Raw genomic sequence first — 18724 nt, 5'->3', positions numbered from 1 at the left:
ACTCCTCAATGAAATCGAAAGGGAAGCAATACTCCCAAATTCATTCCTGGAAGCAAGCATCACCTTGATCCCCAAAGCAGAGAAAGACCCAACTGAAAAAGAGAACTATAGGCCAATCTCACTAATGAACATAGATGCAAAAATCCTTAATAAGATAATGGCAAATAGAATGCAGAAGATCATCAAGAAGATCATACACCCTGATCAAGTGGGATTCATCCCAGGGATGCAGGGATGGTTCAATATATGCAAATCAATCAATGTAATACACTATATCAATAGAGCCAAGGACAAAAACCATATGATTATCTCCATAGACGCAGAAAAAGTATTTGACAAAATCCAACATGCATTTATGATAAAAACCCTACAAAAAATTGGAATAGATGGTCTCTCCCTCACACTGAGAGAAGCCATCTATGAAAAACCAACAGCCAATATCATACTAAATGGTCAAAAACTGAAATCCTTCACACTAAAATCAGGAACAAGACAAGGATGTCCACGATCACCACTCTTGTTCAACATAGCTCTGGAAACATTAGCCATGGCAATTAGACAAGAGAAAGAAATAAAAGGAATAAAGATAGGTAATGAAGAAGTCAAATTGTCATTATTTGCAGATGACATGATACTCTATATAGAAGACCCGAAGAACTCCACCAAAAGTCTTCTAGACTTCATAACCAAATTCAGTCAAGTAGCTGGTTACAAGGTCAACACACAAAAATCAATAGCTTTCCTCTACACGAATGACAGACTCACCGACAGAGAAACAGGGCAAATAATTCCTTTCCCAATAGCATCCAAAAAACTGAAATACCTAGGAATCATCCTAATGAAAGAAATCAAAGACCTCTTCTCTGAAAACTATGGCACTCTGAAAAGAGAGATCGAAGACAATGTCAGAAAATGGAAAGACATCCCCTGCTCCTGGGTAGGAAGGATTAATAGAGTGAAAATGGCCATAGTTCCAAAACTGCTATATAGATTCAATGCAATTCCAATTGAGATCCCAGCAGCATACTTCATGCATCTTGAGAAAACAATCCAAAAATTCATTTGGAACAAGAAGAGACGCAGAATAGCAAAAGCAATTCTAGGTAACAGAGACATGGCAGGGGGTATCACAATCCCCAACCTGCAACTCTACTACAAAGCTTCTGTGATGAAAACAGCATGGTACTGTCAAACAGACCTGAGGACCAGTGGAACAGATTAGAAGATGCAGAAACAATGCCAGACACACTCAGCCATCTCATCTTCGATAAAGGAGCCAAACACCCTCACTGGAGGAAAGATAGCCTCTTTAATAAATGGTGCTGGAAAAACTGGGCTTCAACTTGCCAAAGATAAAAAGTAGAACTGTATCTCTCACCATGCACCACACTAAAATCAAAATGGATTAAAGATCTAAATATTAAAATAGAAACTCTGAACCAGTTGGAACAGAGGTTAGGTAGAACCCTTGAAGACACTGGTGTAGGAAAAGATTTTATGAACAAAACCTCAGTTCCCCATGAACTAGCACAAACAAGCAACAAGTGGGATCTCTTCTTATTAAAAGGCTTCTGCACAGCAAGAGAAACCACCTGCAGTGTGAAGAGACAACCCACAATGTGGGAAAAAATCTTCACCTGCTCTTCCTCAGACAGAGGTCTACTATCTCAAATCTATAAAGAACTTAAAAAGATCAGACCTCCCAAATTTAAAGACCCAATCCAAAAATGGGCATCTGAAATGAACAGACATTTCTCACACAAAGAAGTAGAAATAGTAAATAAACACATGAAAAAATGTTCAACATCACTGGTCATTCGAGAGATGCAAATGAAAATAATGCTGAGATTCCCCCTCACTCCAGAAAGAATGCCTGCTATCATGAAATCAACCAATAACAAACGCTGGCGGGGCTGTGGGGAAAGAGGAACCCTGCTCCACTGCTGGTGGGAGTGTAGACTGGTGCAACCACTGTGGAAATCAGTATGGAGATACCTCAAAGAACTAGGACTGGAAGTCCCATTTGACCCCGCTATTCCACTGCTGGGGATCTTCCCCAAAGAATTAAAAGAATCATACCACAGTGATATATGTGTGCCCATGTTCATAGCAGCACAGTTTGTGATAGCTAAAACTTGGAAACAGCCCAAATGCCCATCAACTGGAGACTGGATCAAGAAAATGTGGTTTTTCTATAAAATGGAGTACTACTCAGCCATAAAAATGAGAAATTAGAGACATTTATAGCTAAGTGGATGCACATTGAGGTGATACTCTTAAATGAAATAAATAGGGCACACATGTATAAATACTGAATAGTTTCCCTGATGTGAGAAACTGAAAGTGTAAATAAGGACTAAAATGTATAATAGGTAATGTGAAATAGGAAGAAAAGGGGCAAAGGGGAAGGAAGTGGGAGGGCTAGGGGAAAGGATAGAAGGGAATGGGATTAATATGAGAAAATGGAAAACTAGGAACAAAATCTTTGTAAATAGGGAGGAATGGAGGGGTTGAAGGGAGGGCTGGGCAAGGGTGAAAAATAAGAACCAAGAGAGATTATGTAAAGGTGCAAATTTCCAATGATGAATGTCATTATATTGTACACCTAAAATGTACCAATGATTAGAATGAATAATCGATAATGCAAAATAGGAAGAAAAGGTCCAAAGGGGTACGGGTAGTGGGAGGGGCAGGAGAAAGGAAAGAAGGGAAAGGAAAAATGCTGAAAAATGGGAAAAATGGAAATAAAGTCTTTGTAAATAGGGAACGGTGGAGGGGGTGAAGGGAGGGCTAGGAATGGGGACAAAATAAGAACCAAGATGCATTATGTAAAGGTACAATTCCCAATGAGAAATGTAATTGTGTTGTGTACCTAAAATGTACCAATAAAAGAATTTAATTAAAAAAAAAAAAAGTTCACCAGCCTGAAACTGATACTAAGAAACTGTGCCCCCTTTGTGATGGTTAAGAAGTGTTCATTCAGAATACTACACCAGAATTTCCAATTTTCTGAGGAGCTCCCCATGTTTGGAAGAGGTAAATGGGGCAAGATAAACTGATATGGCTTCAAATAGCTTTTTAGGAAGGAAAACCCCACCATGAAGGGGGTGAGTGAAACAGAATGGTTTCCACAGCATCACATCTTTATACCTACAACCAAAATGCCTTATTTCTTCAATTATAAAATGCCATGGATTATAAACCATACTACATTATACAGAATGAATGGACCTGATTTCAGAGATATAAAAATATACGTAAACTAAAGTTTAGATTTGCAACAATTGTACCTCAACTAAGTGAAAATGTCAACTATTCATTATATACAAAAATAGTTTTAAAAAGGATCCCAAGTTGAGGTGAAATGCTAAAATGATCTTTTGCAAATAGGAAGGGGGCAAAAAGATGGAGGGAAGGGGAAGGAAGGGAGAGAAAAGGGTCAGCAAAAGAATTAAGATGTGTTACGTACATGTCCCAACTTCTCAGGATGAATGTCATCATTATGTGCTACAAAAATACACTAGTAAAAATAAAAGCCTTCCAAATTGAAGTTAAAGGCTACGTGTTTGTGTTCGTAAAGGACCTTTACGAAGCACCAACTATGTATACAGTGTTTTGAGAGACCTGAACAGTGTAGTGCCAAAGCCAGGCATGGTGGCACACACTTGTAATCCCAGCTCTCTGCAAGGCTGAGGCAGGAGGATAACAAGTTTGAACCCAGCCTGGCTAACTTAGCAACTTAGTGAGTTCCAGTTTCAAAATAAAACATTTAAAAAGGCTGGGGATGTAGCTCAGTTTGAAGGCCCTGGGTTCAATCCCCAGTCAGCACTCCCCCAGAAACAGCCAGTCCTGGAGAACCCACCATGGGAAGGCAGACGGCACTTCACATGTCAAGGAGCTGGGGCCGAGCAGCTGAAAGTCTCACAGCTGGCAGTCTCTTCAGTGCCTTTCACAGAGTATGCGCTCCTGGAAGGGCTGTCTCCCCTCCACCACCCCTCCCCACCCAAGGGCCAAGATGAAGGGCATGGGACCAGTACCTGGGCAGCTGCTTCACCCTCAGCCACTAAGCCCTTATCTGTACAAAGGAACAATGAAGCACCCTCTTCAGGGAGACCCAAAGGGTCCTTTTCATTGTTAAAGATTCAGGGATTCAGACAGGTCATTCTCTGACAGGTAGGAGCAAAAGGAAATGGGAGATCCACAGTGCAGGGGAGGAGAGGAAGCTCTTCCTCTTGCGAAAAGAGCCCCTGGGGCCTGGAGGGGGCTGTCTCTTCCACCCAGTCCAGACTGGAGCATCCACAGAGGAAGGAGGCGCTTCAGAGACCTGGATCTCAGGAAACAGGAGGCAGCCTCTATGAAGAGTGCTGCCACGGAGAAGAGGAAAGGCTGCACATTCCCACCAGAGCCCAAGCAGCCATTCACCTGGCCCCTGAAAAGCTGCCATGTGCAAAGAGGGCCAAGCCAAGGCAGTGGGGTCCTTCTGCGTTCTGAGCCATCCAGAGGCCTGGCCAACCTGATGGCAGAGGAGGCCGCATAGCCTGCGTCCTGCAGAGCTCCAGGTGAGGGAAAGAGGAAGCTGTGCTCACCCAGAGGAGGCCAGGTAATGCTGGAAGAGCAGGCAGGGTGGTGGACAGACTGGGGGATGAGGAGCTTCCATACAGAGACGGCAGTGAGGTGAAAGAGCAGGGGAGGGAGGGGCTGCTCTCAGGATGGACAGGAAGTGTCAGGAAGAGCACACTTTCTGAGGAGACCGTCCTGGCTGGTTACTGCCAAGAAAGAAAATCTTCCACAGAAAACAAAGGTTCCACACTGGTGCCTGTTGTTAACAGGTTCTCCTGCAGGACATGAAGCTATCAGCTCTGAGAAGAGGGACTGGGTGACCCATGAGCAGGAGCCCAAGCTCCTTGGCACGGGCAGGTACTGGCCAGAAAGGGACAGTCCAAGGCTGGGGAGGGGCCTCCAGGTTAAGACAGGGAGGGGTATGGCAAGCAAAGGACTAGGATGTGGCAGCCATGAATCAGGTCCCACGAATCCTCGCCCAGACTCTGTAGAGCTAACAGTGACAGAGGAAAGGCAGGGGCTATGAAAGTCACCTGCAGTGAAGGTGGTGGGAAATGGCATTCTGGCTTGGCTTTGTCATTGCTGGAATCCTGGGATCACAGACTGTACATTTCCATGTACTTTCACCTGGAGTTGAAAGGTTTGGCAGACAGGAGGCAGGCTGAGGCAGGAGGATCACCAGAAGTTCGAGGCCAGCCTGGGCTACATAGTGAGATGCTATCTCCAAGGAAGGAAGGACGGAAGGAAGGAAGGAAGGAAAAGGAAGGAAGGAAGGAAGGAAAGAAAGGAAAGGAAAGGAAAGGAAAGAAAAAAGAAAAGAAAAGAAAAAAGAGAAAAGAAAAGAAAGTTTAGCAGAGCAGTATCAAAAGGCTTCACTTAAGAGGAAGGGATGAGAGCAGCCCACCGGAGGGCAGTCAGGTGGGGAGAGGCTGTCATACGAGACTGTGCCTTGTGTCAAGCTAGGGAGCATAACAGAGAATTGGAGGAAGACGACGATCTATGCCCAAGCTTCCTACTCGGGCTTCCAGGGGACCACACAGGCCCAGCACCTCCAGACATCAGCACATGGGACACAAGGAGAATGAAGGATGACTCCCTGTAGCCATCTTGCCCTGGAGCTATCTGATCCAGTGAAGAGGGAGGAAGAGGAGACAAGACACCTAAGAGACACACCCACCAAATGCAATGGATATGCGATACTAAGAAATAATTAGGCATAACACTGCCTCATTTATTTCTAGGCAGTACAATACTTATATTTAACAATTAGAGCCATTTAGCTCTAATCTTCTAAAATATATGCTGAAAAATGTACAGATGAAATACCATGATGCTCAGGATTTACTTCCAAATAATTAAGAAGAGAGTGCCAAGAGGAAACAATGCTGCTCACATAATAGATAATGATAGAAACTGGGGAGGGGTCCATGGGACTTGTTATACTTTTCTACTTGAAATTTCCAAGAAAAAGCTATAAGTAAGCAAATAAAGACAGCACAAGAAGGTGAAGTACTGTGTCTCTAACTAATTGTGTTTAGTAAGACACTGCATCAACAACTAAACCCGGAGGCATTTTAAAAAATGATTAAAATGCTTAAGGCCTTAAAAGCAGATAGACAGTTCCAAAGGGAGAGCTTTTCTTGAAGTTTTTTGAAGAAGCAAGGCTGGCTGGCAGAACATATACGCAGTCACACTTGAGAAGGTCCAGGAACTGTATCTGCCCACATGGCATGTCACCTTGACATCGAGGTTCAGCACCTTCCCCTCTGATGACACAAAGTAAGTCTGACTGATTCCCAGGCGTGATGGGCAGTAGACTCCTGTCACGCTCTGCTGCTCAGCTGAGGCACTGAGCAACGGAAGGTGCCAAGTGTCAAGCCCATCTTTATGTGACTGGCATCCTCATTTCAAAACCACCAGTGGAATGGCAATAAGCCTGGGAAAGAAAAAAGCCTGCTCTAAAGTCAACAGGCAATGTTGATTTTTATCGCTAGGTGCCCTCATCTTTGCGAGAGCCACATCAGGGCTAGGCTGACTGCAATTAGGCTGGAAGGTGACTAAGATTAAGGGACCCAAACACACCTCTCCCTACACGTGGATTCTCCTGCCACTACCAAACTCAGAAGGATCTGCATGCCACCAAAACAACACTGACCAGGAGAGCTCACTTAAAGCAGTACTTCTCAGCAGGGGCTTTTGTATTCCCAGGGGGACACCTGCTGTCATCCAGAGACAATATTGGAAGCCATGGGCATGGGGGGGAGTGACAGCAGATATAGGTAGTCGGGATAGAGGCTAGAGGCATCACCACACATACTGCAATGCACAGGGAACCCTACATAATTAAGACCATCTAGGCTAAAATGTCAATAGGAAAAAGGTAAGAAGCCCCAACCTGGAACAACTGAAATGAAAGGCAATGGAGTATTGAGACTTGTCTGGGGAGGTGGGAGGATGGCTAGAAAGAGAAAGACAGGTAGAAATACGGAGGGAGGGACATTCCCTTTTAAAGGCCTCCTTTTTATATACTTCGAATACTTTTTAACTAGATCCAGTATCTGATGCCATGACCTCTGGTGTCACTTCTACTCTGTCCAGCAACACACCAGGGGGCAGACTCTTGGGAGACGATGACTGCCAAGGCAAATATTTTCTTTTTTCCAGCGACCATGTTTACCCAAGATCATTCTGCTCTTGGGGAACTGGAAACCAGCTAGTGGTTGACACAAATGGAACAGAGCCACTGAGCAGCCATGCACTCTTCCCTGTGAGTGGGGAGCGGGGATGTGGCCCTGGAAGGCCAGTCCCTCAACACCATCTAAGCTTTTGGACGGAGGCACTGTGAACCCTCCCTGAGACCCGCAGGGCAGTCATGCCCATGTTCCCAAAGGCACTAAGAAGCTTGCAAACAGGAAAGCATGGGCCGCTGGCATAAAGGAAACCACAGGACAGTAGAAAAGAGGAAGAGAAACAATTCTCAATGAAATATTTAAACATGTTGATCTGAAGAAGGCAAAAAGGAGAAACATACATCTACCCTTGTTACCCCAGGGTAGATCAATTTTAGCTTATTAATCCTAAACCACAATCCACAGCTGACCTCCCCAATGAGCTCCAAAATTAGCTTCACATTTAAATTATACTGTTTACATTTACACATGAAGTATTTATATAATACTGTAACTGGTAGCTGAAATCAGCTGCCCCTCTCCTGCATGATCATACTGTCTCTGTTGTTCACAGCTATTCATTCTGCTTTACCACAAAAATCCAATCATAACTACACTCTCTACCACCAAGTTCTGCCTATATCAGAACAAAGAGATTTCCAACTAGAGGCCACAGCAACCTCACATGTGAGCTTCAAATGCTGTCCCTTCAAAGACATCTGGGTCCGCCAGGGATTTAGCTCAGTGGTGCCACTGCCTGCCTTGCAGGCACAAGGTCCTGAGTTCAATCTCTGGTACCAAAAAACAACAACAACCACAACAAAAAGACATCTGGGTCCCAACACCCTGGAGGTCCTGGTATTGAATGCTGGGATCAAGGCCTGCATCCTAGGGGAGCTTGCCTCTCCTAAAACAGAAGTGATGTGCTGGAGCTAGAAAGGCAGCTGGGCCATGTGTACGTGAGTTTGGGTACAAAGGACCATGTCAGAGAGGCCCCTTTGCTCATCCCATGAGAGCATAGCCAAGCTCTAGCCTGTAGGAACTGAATGGCACTCCCTAAAAATATAAGTCCACATCTTAATTCCTGGAACCTGCAGAAGCGACTTTTTGAGAAAAGGAGTCTTTCCGGATGTAATTAAGGGTGCTGAGATGAGATCATCTTGGATTACACAAGCGGGCCCTAAATCCAATGAGAACAGTCCTTGTATAAGAGACTGAAGCAAAGATCCAGAGAGAACAGAAGATTGTATGGAGACAGAGGCAGGGTCTGCCCTGAAGTAACCACAAGGCAAGGACCACCTGGACCACCAAAATCGGAGAGAGGCAAGGAAGGCTTCTCCCCCAGAGCCTTCGGAGGGAGCACAGCCCTGCTCAAACCCTAGTTTGGAACTTCTCCCCTCCAGAGTAAGACATAAACGCCTATTGCTGAAAGCTACCAGGAAGCTAACCCGTTGAGTAATACTGGGGCTGTCCAGCGTCAAGCTCTCATAACAGCCTGGTTAGGGTGCCGCTGTGCATCTGCCAGCTGCCTCTTCCTATGGCCATGGAGGAGCTCAGGAGCATGGGGCTGAGGGGCTGCCCTCAAAAGCCAGGACCAAGATGCTTTCCAAAGGACAGGCTCTGGAGCACAGTAAAGAGAAAAGCCCCCATCTTTCACAAGGCCAGAGCTCGGCTGGAAATAGGCCTTCCCTTCCAAATGATCCTCATCAGCCTCCCGTTCTGAGCACCTGCCCTGGGCCACACACTGTTTTCAACAACATTAAGAGGTAACTTTCATTCTGACTTTTGATTCCATCGTTCCTTGCCTTTTCTTTCCATTGCTGACTCATGTCTAGGCCTAAAAATAATTGTTTGATGTTATATTTAAAAAGAGATTGCCAGTATCACTTCAGCAGCACAGGCACTCAAGATAAAATGACACAGAGAAGATTAGCATGGCTCCTGTACCAGAACGACACACAAATTCCCCTATTTTAGGAACGGCAGGAAGGGGGTTCTCCTGAGGAGGACAAACAGAGGCAGCCTGAACAGCTGGCCCCGGGGCACACAGCAGCCAGTGGAGGAGTCCAAACCATGACCCCCTGCCTGAACTCCACTCTGCCAGCCTGGGCTCTGGGTGTTTGTCCCCATCTGGTGCAGCTCCACTGGCACAGGGACCATGTTCCTTCCCCATGCGATACCCCCTGCCTAGCCCCCTTTCCCTACATTTTATGATCGAGAAATAAAAGCCTCACATTTTACAGACTTTAATTAAACAACAATGAAGTACATAAAATGCTACAGTCTGGATCATGGCCTCAGATAACTCAATCCAACGGGGGATACTGACATTTAAGCTAACAGTCACAATGTAAGGACAAGGGAAGAGGGAATTCCGACTCCACATACATCGGCTTCAGCTACAAACAGGCTCTTGATCGCCCATCACAGTTCATGGTGTGCCAGGACGCACACAGCACAGCTCACACCTGAGCAGGGCCCTGCCATTCCTCCCCAGAAATACCACCATCTGAGGGAAGGCTGCCTGCTGTGACTCCCTCCAACTTCTCATGGCTCAGACCCACCCTCCACAAGGTCCCCAGGTGTCCCCGTGACACATGAAGGTTTAATCAGCCTTTCTGGTCAGTGTGACCTTCGAAAGGACATCTTTGCGAACGTCCAGCGCCTTGAACAGGCAACACACTGGTGCAAATGTCACAGAAAGATGAAATCTAGATGCAAAGATGTTTTCCTCCCTAAAGATGCTAACACTCGTACTTTATCCCAGTAAGTCTTGGAAACAGCTTAGGGATCCAAAAGAAAAAGCACATTAAGTTTCCTGTGCTCCATACTCTCAACCGGTCATCACTTAACCAGAAAAAACATTATTTATAAGAACTGGAGAAAATATTCTTCTTATTCTATAGCATGTGGGAAATGCAGACAGCTAAACTATACTTATCATATGATCACAACTATGTCCACTCAAGGCAAGGACCTTGAGTATAGAGCAAGGAGTGTCTGTTTCTCTCCTTTACTTTTAATGTGGTACGAGTTTTCTATAATGAATAGATACAATTAGAAAATGAATATTTTAAAAATAGATTAGGCTCCCTTGGCTACTCACGCTGCCAGGGAGTTTTGGAAAGAGATCACACACTTTTTCCAAATGTGTGCCTTCCTTCCCTCCAGCCTCGTCACCCCAGCATGCCACATACCCACCTATCTTCTGGCCAAATTTAACTGCTTGATGATCCAAGAACCGGCCCGATCCCCTTCATCTCACTGTGTTTACACACCCAGAGGTGTGCGTCCCTGTTCCCTCTCCCACAGGACTACAGGCTCTCAGAGGGCATGGGTTTGCCCTGCTGTCACTCACCCTTGTAGTCCAGCGCCCAGCAATGTCTCTGGTACATTCTCAGGGCTCAATAAGCATTTGCTGAAGAACACTGATGTCCTGCTCATACGAAGCCTCCACCCTGATGTTTCCCCAGCCTGCACCCTCATCGGCTCCTGGACCTGCCCATAGCACTGTACTCTCACAGAACATAATATATGCCTTCTCTAATAGATTTGCCCCCTCCCTTTTTTTGGTGGTACTGGGAATTGGGAATTGAACCCAGAGCCTTCGCACTGAACTATATTCCTAGCCCTTTTTATGTTTTATTTTGTTTTTCAATTTTGCAGCAGGGTCTCAGTAAGTCCCCAAGTAGCTCAGGCTGTTTATATCCATGTTATTCCCTCACCACATTAGCAGTAGACACACAGATAAATGAGAACACTTATGCCTAAGAGTTCAACTGTCACCTCACTCCTCCTCAGGATAACCCTGAGAGGTATGTCCAATCCCACTGTACAGATCAAGACACTGAGGCTTAACAGGTCAAGGAACATACTCACATGGCCAGAACACAGCACAGCTGCCTGACTCCAAAGCCTAGACTAAGACAGGGCTATTCTAGGGCCAGAAGCCAGTTTGTCTGTCCTACATATAGTACACGGGAAACTTTTAAGGGCAGGGAATACATTTTCCTACTTTATGAAGGCTGCCAGGCATGGCTACACCCAGCAGATAGGCAGAATTCACTGGCTAGAAGGGTAGGAGGATGTCCTGAATGCAGAGCACACAAATTCATATGGGGGTAACCCTAGACCTATACCTCCTTAGCCTTAGCAAAGCAAGGGCAATTTTAAAAAGTTCCAAGCTTATTCACATTAATGCTTGGCTAAGTAAGGAATTTAAGAATCCAACTGTTGCCAGAGTGCACCCCTTAAGCAATCTAGAGATACTCAATTATGAAGTGGTTTGTTAATTGTTGCTTTTAAATTCATTACCATAGATCCCCAAACTCCTTATTGGACAATGTTTTAAACATATGTTGCAGATCGTATTTCAAAAAACCTCTTTTAGATCTACCATTTGTCAGTTCCACGCAATATATTACATTTATACTTCAGTAATGTTTTTAAATTTCTCTACAATTCTCTAAGCTAGGTAACCTTGCATTATTCCAAACTAATGAAATTTCACTTTGCCCAAAGAATACTGTAAACACTTCCATAAATGGTATTTCTCAATTTTACTCATTCTTGGCAATCAAGAGAAAGATTTTTGTCCCCTGAGTGTTGCCTGGAGTGTCCTCCAGCATGTAGACCCTGTGGCATTTAACACTTATTAACAACCTATCTGGGTTTGCTGCTGGCGAATCTCTAGCAAGGCGACACATGTACAAATTAGCAGCTCCTCCATGCACCTCCTCCCTCCTCGGGGTTAATCATGTGGGCGATGCTGGGATATTTATAAGGATTTCTGAGCACATGTGTGTCAAGGGACTGTGGTGTCATACCCAGGAAAATTAATGTGCTCAGGGAAAACAACACTGAAGTGAAATCAGTACAAAAATGTCCAAGGGACACAATCTAGGGGTGGAGACTTGGCTTTGCACAATGGTCTGTAGCGGCCACAGGACTTCATCTCTCCTCACTCGCTTCTAAAATCCAGTCTGCACCAGGGAAAATTCCAAATCCTTTTCTGCTCTGCCTTCGAGTCCAGCCTCTCTACTCCGTGAGGACACCAGAAATTTCCTACCAGTGTGGCTTCCACCAAGTCTACAGAGGCGCACTTCTGGTGGGGAGCAGCACACCAGGCAGAGAGGGCCAGGCTTCAAGTTACCACCTTGCCTCAGCAGGCCAGGCGGCTCAGATTTGTGAGCCTCCACTTCCTCACCTGTAAAAGACAGGCATGGAGCACCACACCTTGATGAAAAGGGGCCATGTGCGATAAGTTAAAAAGTCAATTATATATTTTGATCCTTATTTGCACTTTTAGTTTTCACACCAGAGAAACCGGTATTTACACGTGTGTCCTATTTATCTCACTTAAGAGTATGGCCTCAATGTGCATCCATTTAGCTATAAATGTCTCTAGTTTCTCATACTTTAAGGCTGAGTAGTGCTCCATTTTACACAGAAAAGGAAAAAATGGAGACAAAGTCTTTGTAAATAGGGAGAGGTGGAGGGGTTGAAGGGAGGGCAGGGGACTGGGGAAAGAATAAGAACCAAGATACATCATGTCAAGGTAGACGTTCCCGATGATGAATTTAACTGTATTGTACACCTAAAATGTACCAATAAACTTAATGAAAAGAAGAAAAAAAGTCAAAACACCAGCACTGGCTGGGGTGTAGCTCAGGGGCACTGAGCTTGTCCAGTATGTTCAAGGTCCTGGGTTCAATCCCTTCAAAAGAAAGGAGGGAGATGGGGGGGGGCAGAGCCCACTAGGGGTCTGTTTAAAAAATTTGAGAACAGGCCAGGTATGATGGCACGTGCCTGTAATCATAGCACTCGAGAACTTGCTAGACCAAGAAGTACTACATGCCAGCATTTAGCTAAGCCCCTGCCTGAGAACACCACCCTCTTCAATCTGGTGGGAAGAAAGACTAATAAACAAGTGACTAAAATAAAAGGTGATACATACTGGGGACTCTCTCATCTAAAGTTTTGTGAGTTTTTTTTGAAATGGCTGGGAGCACTGGTGGAAGAAGCAGGTTCACAGAAGCCTTCTCAGAAGAGGTAAGGGGAAGCTGACCAGGAAGGATACTAGGTCTCCGTGCTTGCCACAGGAGAGGAGCAATGGCAATGTGGTCATAGTGGTATGAAAAGGAACAATGTTTTTGAAGAACAGGAGCCCTTCAGGAGGCTGGGAGGGGCAAGGCCAGGAACGTGCACACCATGCATGGTTCAGACAAAGACTGGCACCACCACCTGTGGAACAGAGTAATTCACTTTATCCTCACAGTTATTAGAAACCAAGGGTCACACCCCCCAGAAGCCAGGGGTCAAGGACTGTCGGTGATTCTTTGCTCCACAGTTACTGGGCCACTAGCAAGTTAAACAGGGGCAGGGCAGAGAGAAGTGTGGGTAAGAACAGACCAAAATGGCCTAGCAAAAAAAAAAACCACTGAGATCCTAAATACTTAAGATGATGACAGAAAGGCATCTGATATGGGTCACACATTCCAGTAGAAAATAAAATCAGAACTCATCATCTGCTTAAGAGAAGACACACAATTCCTAAGCTGTCCAGGAGGAGCTATGTGCTGGCTATCACCAATGTGAAGAGGAACAAGCCTTGGCCTTGAGGAGCTTGTAAATTAAAAAGGAAAAAGAAGTCAAGGCATCATTTAACACCCAGTAATGAAGGCTAAGGATGCTCTGGGGAGGGACAGAGCTGGGGGCAGCACTAGGAGGGCAGAGAGGACGAGTGAGTGAGGTCATTCTCCGGGGAGAAGTCATTTAATTCTGAAGATGGAGAAGGAAGGAGAGAAAGGGGTAGGAAGGGCACATACAGAAAGAGGCAGCAGCAAGCAGAGACTGCAGAGCAGGTTGGTGGGGAAGGGAAGGCAGAGCACAAGGAGTTGGGGAGGGAAACAGAGAAGGCTGGTGGGGGAAGAGGGATCTGAGACACCAGCACAGTACAGGCCACCAGGCAGTCACAGAGAATGCCGCCTCTGGAACCACAGGGACTTTTCATCTACAGGGCTTCCTCTATCCCATATAAAGTGCCTAGCTCATTAGTGCTTAGAAATGTTCCCAATTGTTACTGGAATGTCAGGGGCCTTCGTGCATGCGCTCTGTTCTGTAACACAGGGAAGGGTGGAGAACCTCCCTGCAGCAGTTCCCAGAGGACTTTAACACAAGGTAAACTCACCACAAAATGGTCCCAAGGCAGAAACCCTACTGAAGGCATCATAATTATTCCGCACAAGGCCCTCAGCTCTTCTGGCAGCCCCAAATGGGAAGGAGAGGGTTGGAGGAAATGCCGACACACCCGCTGAGGAGGGGCCTCCCTGGGGTGTGTTACATTCCTTTGAAAACAGGGCCCTGGCTATAATTTGTGTAATCAGACCGAAGATTGGATTGCAGAACTCTGCTTCCCATTTATCACAGTATCACACTCCTGCCCAGGAAGCCCCACCCCAGCTTTTGTTTGGAATTTCTTTCCTTGATTAGGTGTAAGTCCTATTATTCCCGCCACTCAAAAATAACACGAGCCTGCTGAGTTTGTAACACACAGCCCAGCCAGAAACCCGATTTCCCCAATGAGGCCAATCCTTTTCTACTCTCCCTTGAAAAGGATGAGTCCTTTCCCTTCCCTATGCCTCAGAGGAAGAGTGGGAAGCAGGGACATTGTGTACAAATGGAGAGGCCCATGCAAGCCAGGGATCATTCCACAGCCTTTCCCTGCCTCCTGCTGTTTTTTGGAGTACTGAGCATTGAAGTAGGGGCCTTTGCACTGAGCTATATTCCCAGCCCTTTTTAAATTTTGAGGCAGGGTCTTGCTAAGTCACTAGGCTCCCCAGGCTGGGCTTGAAATTGCAATCCTCCTGCCTCACTTTCCAAAGTGCTAGGATTACCGGTGTGTGCCATTAGAGCCCAGTTTGCCACCCCATCTTTTTTTTTTTCTTAATTTTATTTTATTGGTACATTTTAGGTATACAATATAATGACATTCATCACTGGATATTTGTTTGCACCTTTACATAAATGTCTCTTGATTCTTATTTCTTCCCCATTCCTAGCCCTTCCTTCAACCCCTCCATCCCTCCCTATTTACAAAGACTTTGTTTCCATTTTTTCATTTTCTCATATTAATTCCATTCCCTTCTTTCCTTTCCCCTACCCCTCCCACTTCCCCTTCCCCTTTGCCGCTTTTCTTCCTATTTCACATTATCTATTAGAAGACCTTTTAGTCCTTATTTACACTTTCAGTTTCTTACACTAGAGAAACTTCAGTATTTACACATGTGTGTCCTATTTATTTCATTTAAGAGTATTGCCTCAATGTGCATCCATTTATGTCTCAAATGTGCAATAAATGTCTCAAATTTCTCATTCTTTATGGCTGAGTAGTACTCCATTTTGTAAAAAAAAAAACAAAACCCATATTTTCTTTATCCAGTCTCCAGTTGATGGGCATTTGGGCTGTTTCCAAGTTTTAGCTATCACAAACTGTGCTGCTATGAACATGGGTGCACATATATCACTGTGGTATGATTCTTTTAATTCTTTAGGGAAGATACCCAGCAGGGGAATAGCTAGGTCAAATGGGACTTCTAGTCCTACTTCTTTGAGGTATCTCCATACTGATTTTCACAGTGGTTGCAGCACCAGTCTACACTCCCACCAGCAGCTGAGCAGGGTTCCTCTTTCCCCACAGCCCTGCCAGTATTTGTTACTGGATGATTTTCTAATAGCAGCCATTCTTTCTGGGGTGAGGTAGAATCTCAGCATTGTTTTCATTTGCATCTATGGAATGACTAGTGATGTTCAACATTTTTTCATATGTTTATTTGCCATTTCTACTTCTTTGTGTGAGAAATGTCTGTTCATTTCAGATGCCCATTTTTGGATTGGGTCTTTAAATTTGGGTAGTCTGATTTTTTTAAGTTCTTTATAGATTTGAGGTAGTAGACCTTTGTCTGCAGGACAGCTGGTGAAAATTCTTTCTCACACTGTAGGTTGTCTCTTCACACTGTTGATGGTTTCTCTTGCTGTGCAGAAACTTTTCAGTAAGAAGAGACCCCACTTGTTGATTGTTTGTGTTAGTTCACGGGCAACTGAGGTTTTGTTCATAAAGTCTTTTCCTACACCAATGTCTTGAAGAGTTCTACCTAACCTCTGTTCCAGCTGGTTAAGCATTTCTGTTTTAATATTTAGATCTTTAATCCATTTAGATTTTAGTTGAGTGCATGGTGAGAGATATAGGTCTAGTTTTAGTCTTTGGTAAGTTGAAACCCAATTTTTCCAGCACCATTTATTGAAGAGGCTATCTTTCCTCCAGTGAGGATGTTTGGCTTCTTTGTCGAAGATGAGGGGGCTGAGTGTATCTGGAGTTGTTTCTGCATCTTCTAATCTGTTCCACTGGTCCTCAGGTCTTTTTCTTTGCCAGTGCCATGCTGTTTTTTATCACAGTAGCTATGTAGTACAGTTTCAAGTTGGGGGTTGTGATACCCCCTGCCATGTCTCTGTTACCTAGAATTGCTTTTGCTATTCTGAGTCTCTTCTTGTTCCAAATGAATTTTTGGATTGTTTTCTCAAGGTCCATGAAGTATGCTGCTGGGATTTCAATTGGGATTGCAGTGAGTCTATATAGCAATTTTGAAAGTATGGTCATATTCACTATACTGATCCCTCCTACCTAGGAGCAAGGGATGTCTTTCCATTTTCTGATATTGTCTTCAATCTCTCTTTTCAAAGTGCTATAGCTTTCAAAGAAGAGGTCTTTGATTTCTTTCATTAGGTTGATTCCTAGGTATTTCAGTTTTTTGGATGCTATTGGGAAAGGAATTATTTGCCCTATTTCTCTGTCGGTGAGTCTGTCATTCGTGTAGAGGAAAGCTATTGATTTTTGTGTGTTGACCTTGTAACCAGCTACTTTACTGAACTTGGGTATTCAGTCTAGAAGACTTTTGGTGGAGTTCTTGGGGTCTTCTATATAAAGTATCATGTCATCTGCAAATAATGACAATTTGACTTCTTCATTTCCTTTTACTCCTTATATTTCTTTCTCTTGTCTAATTGCTGTGGCTAATGTTTCCAAAAGTATATTGAACAGGAGTGGTGATAGTGGACATCCTTGTCTCATTCCTGATTTTAGTGTGAAGGATTTCAGATTTCAGTTTTTGACCATTTAGTATGATATTGGCTGTTGGTTTTTCATAGATGGCTTTTATCATATTGAGGTAGAGACCGCCTATTCCAATTTGTTGTGGGGTTTTTATCATAAATGCATGTTGGATTTTCTCAAAAGCTTTTTGTACATCTATTGAGATGATCATATGGTTTTTGTCCCTGGCTCCATTGATATAGTGTATTACATTGATTGACTTGCACATGTTGAACCATCCCTGCATTCCTGGGATGAATCCCACTTGATCAGGGTGTATGATCTTCTTGATGATCTTCTGCATTCTATTTGCCAGTATCTTATTAAAGATTTTTGCATCTATGTTCATTAGTGAGATTGGCCTATAGTTCTCTTTTTCTGTTGGGTCTTTCTTTGCTTTGGGGATCAAGGTGATGCTTGCTTCCAGGAATGAATTTGGGAGTACTGCTTCCCTTTTAATTTCATTGAGGAGTTTAAACAGTAGTGGCAGAAGTTCCCTCTAAATGTCTTGTAGAATTCAGCAGTAAAGCCATCAGGACCCGGGCTTTTCTTAGTTGGTAAGTTTTTAATTACGTTTTCAATGTCATTGATTGATATTGGGTTGTTTTGAATTTTTAGGTCTTCTTCATTCAACCTTGGTAATTCATAGGTATCTAGGAATCTAATCTGTCCATTTCTTCTGTGTTTTCCATCTTATTCACCACCCCATCTTTATGAATACTGTTCTTGGCAGAACCCCTGTCAATGGCTGCCCTGCTATGCTATCTGCCTGGGTCTGTACTCAAAGCAGAGCACAGGCACAGGCAGGGGTCGTGGTGCTGAAAGGTGGAATACATACTCCAGAATGCTTCATGGTTCTTACAGCCAAAGCCAGAGGGTATATTTCATTCCAAACACTGTGTTATGGTTTGGGTCTAGATGTCCTCCCAAATCCTCATGCAGTCATAGATGGCTTTTTCAGAAGTGGCTGAATCTAGAGTGTGTGATGCTGAGATTAAGGGTGTGTGATAATTAAATCAGTACACTGATTGGTTTGGCACTGCCTTGATCCTGGTAGTCTGAATAAGGTAAAAGGAGCGGAAAGATGCTGTTAAAGTTCCCTTGTTGCTTTTTCTGTCTTCTACCGTCATGAACTGATGCTGCTCTGCCAGGTGCCATTCTGGCTTGAAGCCAGCAGATTATGGACTGCAACCTATACAAACTGTAAGCTACATAAATCTTTTCTCTTTTAACTTTGAGTGTCACATATTTTGTCTCAGCAACATGAGAAAAGTAAGTTAACACACACTGAGTATTAGAATTGGTAAAAACGGGCCAGAGATTTACCTCAGTGGTTTTGCCGCCTGCT

At 44.3% G+C, this 18724-nt stretch overlaps 1 protein-coding gene and 1 pseudogene across 14 annotated transcripts in view; one reads left to right on the top strand and one right to left on the bottom strand.

The window, feature by feature from the left end:
- Tln2 (talin 2) overlaps window positions 1–18724 on the bottom strand; it is a 404430-nt gene that overhangs the window by 248338 nt on the left and 137368 nt on the right. The window contains exon 1 of one of the 14 annotated variants that reach the window (XM_087199040.1): window positions 14419–14437. The exons of the other annotated variants lie outside the window; for them this stretch is intronic. The gene's annotated coding sequence lies outside the window, so the exon portion shown is untranslated. Of the gene's footprint in view, window positions 1–14418; window positions 14438–18724 lie in introns of those variants that run through there. 14 annotated transcript variants of the gene reach the window in all.
- On the top strand, window positions 9110–9205 carry LOC147821827 (U6 spliceosomal RNA; annotated as a pseudogene).

This window comes from Heterocephalus glaber, unplaced genomic scaffold (genome assembly GCF_053883595.1).
Source record: "Heterocephalus glaber isolate CG9 unplaced genomic scaffold, H.glaber_assembly_v1.0 deba00001689, whole genome shotgun sequence".
Lineage (NCBI taxonomy): Eukaryota > Metazoa > Chordata > Mammalia > Rodentia > Bathyergidae > Heterocephalus > Heterocephalus glaber.
Note: the sequence above shows the minus strand (reverse complement) of the source record. Positions and strands in the feature narration are given on the sequence as shown.